Below are 8,967 nucleotides of genomic sequence, written 5' to 3' on the forward strand. Positions count from 1 at the left end.
AATATTAGCATCTGATAAATCCTCTCCACTAGTAGTCTCTTTGGTAGAGCATGATACAATATCTCCCATACCATTAATTTTCTTTTTCTGACGTTTGCTAGAAGCTGCAGTCTTACCACCAAGTCCCTCCCCGCTTCTTTCAATAACCTGCTGTGTCGCAACAGCAAATAAAGCTCCATGTTGACCTTCTTTGTCTAAATTAATTGTGTCATCCTCCACCGCATTATAACCCCTGCATAAGACCTGTACTGGATTTATTTTATCACTCAAAACCTGCTGTACAGGTTCTAATATCTGCTGAATTTCCACACTTGACTGATCCTGCTGCATGTTGTCTTCTCTACTCGAATTCTGCTGCCCCTGTATAATAACTTCACTCAAAATCTGATGCACAGGTGCAGTTTCCTCATCGCACAACTGATTTTCAAAACCCATGGACGGCTGTAAAATGTGTTCTCCATCTGAATTCAGCTGTTCATCATACAATTGATTTGCAAAATCCACGGACGGCTGTAAAATTTCTTCACCATCTGAATACGGCTGTTGTTCATTACCCAAAATCTGTCGATCACGAACCAATACCTGCTGTACAGCTCCCAACCCCTGCTGATCCACGTCGAAAATCTGTTGTGCAGAAATTTCATTGTTCGAAAGCTGCTGCACCTGACGATTTAATAAACTGTCCGTCACATATATTAACGGACTGTTATCAACCTGTGAATCCAATCTCTGAACAATGGTTTCAGTAATTAAATCCACGTTATCCTTCCTCCAATAAATAGATGCACATCTCGCTTCCCTTTCCGAAATAGGTAAAGGTTCCTCAAAATTCAAGGAACAGTTACCCTCACCAACACGATCAACAAGGGCACCGCCAAGCATGTGATCATGAAACGACTCATCACGTACGACAAATGTTGCAGCAACTTCCGAATTAAAAGAGTCAAGCAAATTAATGCTCGGAATAGTAGATTGCTCTTCACTCATAAATGGGGAAGTAGAATGCTCTCCATGTTCAATAAAATCAATCAGTTTCTCAATTTCCTTTATAAATACGGCATATGATTTTTCACCACAAATCACCTCCATCGACTGATTAATGTGCCGGCAGGAAGTCGAAATAAGAACGCAACCCATATCAATCCGCTTTCTATTTGTAATGTCTGGATCAATCAAGACCGTCTCCCCTAACATATTACCTATTTCCTCAAACAAAACAGGCGACCAAAGGAAAATAGGTAGCCCATATATTGAAATCCACACTAGTCGGTTAAGGACGGTATCAAAATTCTTTGCCCAAACAAACGATTGAAAGTAGTCCTTAAGAGAGCCATCAACAATCTGCATAAAATTGTTAGCAATAATAACAGAATTAAATGTTATTAGCAAAAGGTTACCTCCCATGAATGACAACTTTTCCACATCAATATTATGATTTGAAAGAAAAAGTTTCGCCTCTCGAATAGATTCGATGTTGTTTGCCCTAGCCACAATAGACATTTGAATCCATTCCACATCCGCTGCCACTTCCTCTATGATCTGTTTTGACAGCCGTAATTTCGTATCAAACGAAACAACTTCCTTACTCGTAGAGGCATCAGATATCAAACCCTTTGTGAAAGCGTCACGGTAAGATCTTGTATCACGCAGCGCCGGTGATAAAATAGGTCTGTTTTGATGCATAACAGCTTTTCCTTCCCTTACTTGTGGTTGCGTCGTCTGCTTTGCTGGAAATTTCGCGAGAAACGCACGAAGCTTAAAACGTCCAATACAGATTAGATTGAGCTGTTCAAGAATCCCAACTGTTGATCTATCTGAATCCGGTCTGAAGAAACCAAAGCTAACGTTCCGTTTCATGAGTTTCGTAGCTAAAGAAAATCTACCCTTTACACCATACCTTGCAAAAACCTTCTCTAGATCATGATATCTCCAAGTTTTGGGATAATTCTCAAAATAAATAACCCTAGGTTCATCTTGAAAAACAGGAAAGCTCCGTTGTTGCTGCGATGTCCTGATTGTTGCATGGATTGCATGGTTGGGGGCTTGAAAGGGGTTAGGGTTAGGGTTTTTGGTGGGGTTTGGGAGGAGAGAGGGGAGAGACATCGTGTTTTTTAATTTTAGCCAAACTTAACGGCGGAATTTGACATCTGTCGCTATTGCTGAAATAATTTTCCCTCCAAGGTCTCGCCATATTAGCAACGGATTGGTGACGGATAATTGGTCGCCAAATTGGCAGGCTCAATCTCTCCAGAACCTTTGACACAATAGCGACAAAATTGAGTTATATCGCTAAGCATGTCGCTATTATGTGATTTTAGCGACGAATTTAGCGTCTATCGCTAAAACATGATTTTCTAATAGTATATATATATATATATATAAAGATTTTGAGATTATTTTTTGACATTGATAAAATCTTATATTTTAAATTATGCTTAAAATATGCACTCATTTTTTATGTAAAGCAGTCCAATTTGCCAGTTCAAAAATCTTGTCTCGAAGAATGGGACCTCTCAATAGAAGGAAGAGAAGGGAGTCTATTGCTATTCCTAAAAATAAGAGAAGAGTACAAAGTGAAACTCGACTAATGGCATATATAGGCGCGCAGACAAAAAGATGAAATAGCGGGTGGAAACTCATCCCCCGAAGCCGGAATATAGGCTTCATAAGAAGCTGCAGGATGACCCGAAAGAGAAACAGAATCCGGAAAGGAAGTGACTATTAGCAAGTAAAATCTTATTTTTAAAATAGTTAATATTGATTATATAATAAATAATTGGTTGTATTTTAATAATAAAATTAATTAATTATTATATTAAATTTCTTTTAGTTTTTAATTAAAAGATTAGATGCACTTTTAAATTTTCATAAAAGTATTATCAATAACCTTAAATATTAATGCGGTGCAAGCAACTTGACTCTTAAATCTATAAAATCTGTTCAAATTAATTATTTAGTCTAGTTTAATTTATTTATTTTATTAGAAAAAATTATTTTATACTGATTTTATAATTTTGAAAATTAAATTTTCTCAAAAGATTGAAAAATATAAATAGTTTTTCATTAAAGGTTGAAAAGCGTATCTAAACGTTCGGTCGAAATTGTATGAATAAGACTACATTAGTGAAAGTCAAGGTAATAACGTGCATGGGTTATTGCAAGTTGAGAGTCAGACATTATATTCAGACAATAGGTTGACTTGATACATGTGAACTTGGTTATAAGAACAAATCATTTATCTAATCGATTCAAACTATTTAGGCTAAACCCATCTAGAGGCCCTTGTACTATATCATTTTTGTTTAAAAAACTCTTGTACTATTTTTTTATTCTTCAGGTCCCTCTACTTACATAGTTTTTGATTTTCAGGTCTTTTTTTAGTTTTCCTTAGTCCCTATACTTACAATTTTTTTGTTCCTCCAGTCCCTCAAAAGGACCTGAAAATCTAAATTTTGCCAAGTACAGAGACCTGAAGAACAAAAAAATAGTACAAGGGCTTTTTGAACAAAAATAATATAGTACAAGGGCCTCTAGATAGGTTTAGCCAACTATTTATGCATAGTTGCTCACTTGCTCCTATAGTTAAATAAATTTAGTTTTCTTATTAATATAAATCTAAGTTTCAATTAGATATTGTGCATCCTTTTTCTCTTTAAAAATTCTTAAACAAACATTTGTTTATTATTTAGAGTAACATTATTAAGTAGTAATCGCAAAACAAATTATAATGTTTTAACTTTATAATTATTTAATTTTATTGTTCAAAACGTTACAAAACAAATTATAACATTTTCTATTTTAACATTTTGTAGCCCAAATTTATTTTCCGGCAATTTTGTCTCTTTTTTTAGGTTACATATTGCGAAAATGAAAAAAATTATAATTTATTTAATATTTTTTTAAAATATTGAAATTTAATATGCTAATACATGAATCTAATATGGCTGTCACGTATGTAAAAAGTTGCTGGAAAAAAGTTTGAGCTACAAAATGCAAAAAATAAAGAAGTTATGATTTATTTTGTAATGTTTTGAACCATGAGATTAAATTGCCATAAAATTGATACCCTAGAATTTATTTTGCAAATATTTTCCATTATTAATCCGTAATATGAATTATTTAAATATTTTCCATCACTCTTCATATTTATGTTTTTTCCTTAGTTTATATTTAGGAGTTTTCTTTTTATTTATATCAACTTGCATGTATAGATCTTTAGTTCGATTAAAATATACAGAACTGTTTCTGGACTTGTATGTTAAAAAAAATAATTAATCCAAAATTTTAAAGTTTAGTTGACGAAGATACAAAAATGGAGAATTAGTAACATATGGAGGTTTTAGGCTAATAATGATCCATGGCCCCTGATTTTTGAGGGTCCGTACACAAAATCCCCTGATATTTAATAACAGGCTGGAAAATTCCCGATTTTTGTGGCGGCGATATTCACGGTCCTTATAGATAAAAGTACCCCTGACGCCGTCTTTTTTTGGTGGTTGTCTTTAAAAACAAAATAAAAATTGACAGCACCGTATGTCAGTTGACACGTCATCAAAAGACAAAAAGAATTAAAATACTCAAAACAAAACACCGCTAAATATAATATTTGATTAATTAAAAAACTCAACCCAAAATCCAACTAGCCGTTCAAATCCAAACCACCCCCATCCAACCACCACCGCCATCCCTCCACAAATGGAACATTTTCCAATCGTCTTCTCCGAGTGAATGATGACAGAAAAATTTTCCGGTCATTCCAAGCTCGATGTGGATCTGTCCTTGGAGCAGATCCACGCAAGGATCTATTCCATGAACAGATCCACGATGGATATGTTTTTAGAACAGAAGAACATATCTATGAGGATCTGTTCTTGAAGCAGATCCACCATGGATCTGTTTCAAGAACAGATCAAAAGCTTTGATGACAGTAAAATTTTCCGTCATCATTCATTCGGAGAAGATGACTGGAAAATCTTCCGGCAGTGGTTTGGGCAGCTGCGGTGGTTGGGTGGTGTTGGTGGTTGGATTGGTTGTTATGGTTAATCAAATGGTTTAGATTAGATTGAGTTGTTTTGTTCTTTTTTTGTCTTTTTCTAAATTAAATTAGAGGTACTTTCGGTGTTTGGAATTTTCAAGGTATTTTGCTGACTTGGCAGCTGATGTAGCGCCGTCAGTTTTTTTAAGACTGACAGCTGACTGAAAAAGACGGCGCCAGGGATATTTTGGTCATATTTGGGGTTTAGGGGATTTTGTGAGCGCCCCACAAAAATCAGGGGATTTTGTGCCTGTTTTTAAACATCAGGGGTTTTTATGCACGTACCCTCAAAAGTCAGGTGCCATGGGTGATTAATAGCCGTTTTAAGATGGCAAACCGGCAAAACAAATTTTAAAGTTAATAAATAGTAGGGTATCCAAACTATTTCTATATTTTATTTTAATGTTGAAACTTCAAATTTTTTTATTTCAGTTACTAAACTTTAAATGCTTTTTAATTTGGTTAATAATTTTTTTTTTAATTTGACTACCAAATTTGAAATATTTTTCAATTTGATTATAAAATTCGGTTGCCATGTAATCCTTTTGACCTTGAAACCTATAATTTTAAAGTTTAATGAGCAAATGAAAAAAAAACGATCACCAAAATAAAATACAACAATAGTTTGGGTACCTCCAATTAATGTCTATTACCCCAAATTCTAACGTTTTAATTTTATAGCATAATCACATTGTTCAAAACGTTATAACGAAAATCCTAATCTTTTAATTTTTTTGCGTTTTATAGTCTAAATTCATTCTCAGCAAATTTGTACATACGTACCGTCTACCTTCTTCACCCGCACTACCACCTAATCACGACACTAATCTATTATGTCATATGTATAAACAATATTTTAGATTTTTTTAGATTTTTTATATCTGTAATAAAATTGATGTTTTTACACAATAATACATATTGTATGAATTATTAATAAGTTTTTTATCTAATTTTTTTATTGCGTGTTGCCTATTTTATTTTAACAGGTTTTAGTTTGAATTGACGGAAAAAGTGAAATAAGCCAGAAAGCGGAAAAAATTCGTTGCAAATTTTTTGAATTTACCGTCAGATCGATTAAGCAATATTAGCGACATATTGCTTGCCATCTCTAACTTTGCGATAGAATATTCTTATTGCTAATTCCTCAAAATACCGACCGATTAATTTGTCGTTAATCCGTCTTTATTTAATGACGGATTAACAACAAATTATTCCTTTGCTAAATTAGATGCGGGCAAATTCATCGCTAAAACCTGGGCCAGCCGTTACCAAATCATCGCTAAAACGTGACATATTTACCGACAACCTCTTGTTTTGGTGAAGGATTTGTTCGTAAAGTTTATGCGTCGCTATTTATTTAGTGATGCAATTTTTACCGACGCATGATAATGCGTTGCTAACTGTGTTTAGCGACAGAAAAATTTATCGCTAAACATTTCTATGTATATAAATTTAAATAAAACTTATTTTAGTTTTTAAAAATGATCATTAATAGTTAATTTTAATTAGATTTAAATTAAATTAAGTGTTTATTTATTATTTCATCAATCGTAAAATATTATATTTTAACTATTATTTATATAAATTTATTTTAAAAAATAATAATTATTAGATAAATTATGTCAAATGCATGAAGTTACAACTGTTAGTGAAAAATCTTGAAGACCCAATAAGCAAAAAATAATCCAATTAATACCAACAACCAAGATTAATAAATTAAAAATATAAAATGGGGCATTCCGAGAATTGAACTCGGGACCTCTTGCACCCTAAGCAAGAATCATGCCACTAGACCAAATGCCCTTTTTTTTGTTTATTCGATATTAGTATTTATATTTGTCTTTATGACAATGATATAATCATTATCCATTTAGATATATTCTTTTCACAGGCTATATATAATTTCATTAAATATAAATATTTTTATTTTTCTAATATTGATAAATAGATAAACTGACGTTTATTTTATAAAATATAAATAATCATAAAAGATATATTCCATTATTTACTTAAAATGCCATTTGTTTTATTATAAGGAAGAAATGGCAAAATCGAATCAGAAACTCTCACATTGAATTATAATGTTTTATGTTTAAACCAATGTTTTTAAAATCGGACCGGAGATCGAACCGGCTTCATCGGGGGTTCACGGTTCAACCGGATTTTTGAATTATAATAAATATAAATTATTTAAATTGAAAATACATGTATTATAAATAAAAAAACATGATATAATATTTAAATTAAATTATCTATTAAATTTTTTTACATAAAATATAATTATAAATGATAAATTTTTAAGAATATATAGAATAATTTCTCTAAATGAAGAAAATAGTTTTTTATTTTAATAATAATTATTATTAAATTAAAATTATACAATTAAAGTTTATAAATAAAAAATATGATGAAATATTTAAATAAAATTAAAGTCTATAAATAAAAATATGAGGAATATTTAAATAGAATTAATTACTAAACGTGTGAAATACAATTATAATTGATAAACATAGTGTATATAGAATAATCATATTTTATGAGAAAGAAAAAATATAACTTTTAATTTAACATGTCATCATATTTTTATTTAAAATAATTTAATATAAAAAATATAATTATAATTTATAAATAATAATATTCAAGAATATATACAAGAATTATTTTATATGAAAGAGATAATTTTTTTTTAATTTAATAATTATTAACTTATAAATATGATATAACATTTTATAAATAAAAAAATATGATAATATATTACAAAAAATTATAATTTATTTTTTGTAAAATATAATTATAAATAATTAATATTTAAGAATATATAATAGTATTAGAAAGAGTGTAGTTATATTTTTTGAGTAAAAATATTTATTAATAAAAATTAAAATGTCATATGAGAGAGAATTAATATGTGTAAGAATAATTAATGTGTGTAAAAATTTATATGAGAGAGAATAAAAGGCACATGGGAGAGAGAAAAACAAAAACACATGGGAGAGAGAAAAACAAAGACACATGGTAGGGACCATCAAATATTTTTTCTATAAAAAAAGAGTGCTTTTTGACCAATTTTTAAAAAACCGGATTTGGCCGGTTTTTATGCTAAACCCGGTTTTTCCGGTTAAATCCAGTTTTTGACCGCTTTTGACCGGTTTTTAAACTATCCAATTTTAACAAGAAATCGGACCGGATACAGAGCCGGTTCTCGGTTAACCCGGTCCGACCGGCCGGTCCGGTTTTCAAAACATTGGTTTAAACTATGCATACGAGGACAATAAGACTTGCCAATCAAGAAAATGATTATGTGAAACCTTTAGAGACAAGTCACATTCAGAAGAAAATCACATCGTTTAATTATAATTGATAATGTGATATTACTTGTTTGAATACTTTTGATAGGGCTTAATACATAGTTTGACCCCTGAACTTGTACCCTTTTATCCATCTAACCTCTAAACTTAACGTCTCACCTATCGAACCTCTGAACTTGTTAAATAATCCGATTTAACCTCTAAACTTGATAAATACGTAAATATTGAACCCCTCCGTGCCACCTGTCACTTGAAATATTCTAGAAGAAATTGTGTACGGAGGGGTTCAATGTTTACGTTTTTATCAAGTTCAGGAGTCAAATCAGATTATTTAACAAATTCAGAGGTTCGATAGGTGAGACGTTAAGTTTAGAGGTTAGATGGGAAAAAGGATAAAAGTCCAGGGGTCAAACTATGTATTCAGCCCTTTTGATAGTAACCCATGAGAAATGCACTCTAACATGTTCCCTGAAAGGTCAATAAAGAGCGCGTCCCCTCCACACTAAACCGAATCGTACTGAATATGAACTTATTGTACGACGTTCTGAATCCAACTCATGTATCATTTGAATGGCCGAACAATCACAACCTTGTAACATTTTGCACAGTCTTAAGTGGTGAAGA

General features: G+C 31.4%; 1 non-coding gene across 1 annotated transcript; it reads right to left on the bottom strand.

Annotated features, from left to right (window-relative positions):
- Positions 1–6,766: 6,766 nt before the first annotated feature.
- Positions 6,767–6,838, bottom strand: TRNAP-AGG (transfer RNA proline (anticodon AGG)). Its single transcript has one exon. It is a non-coding gene; the product is annotated as a tRNA-Pro (tRNA).
- Between the last annotated feature and the right edge of the window lie 2,129 nt (positions 6,839–8,967).

Source organism: Mercurialis annua, linkage group LG1-X, assembly GCF_937616625.2.
Source record: "Mercurialis annua linkage group LG1-X, ddMerAnnu1.2, whole genome shotgun sequence".
NCBI lineage: Eukaryota > Viridiplantae > Streptophyta > Magnoliopsida > Malpighiales > Euphorbiaceae > Mercurialis > Mercurialis annua.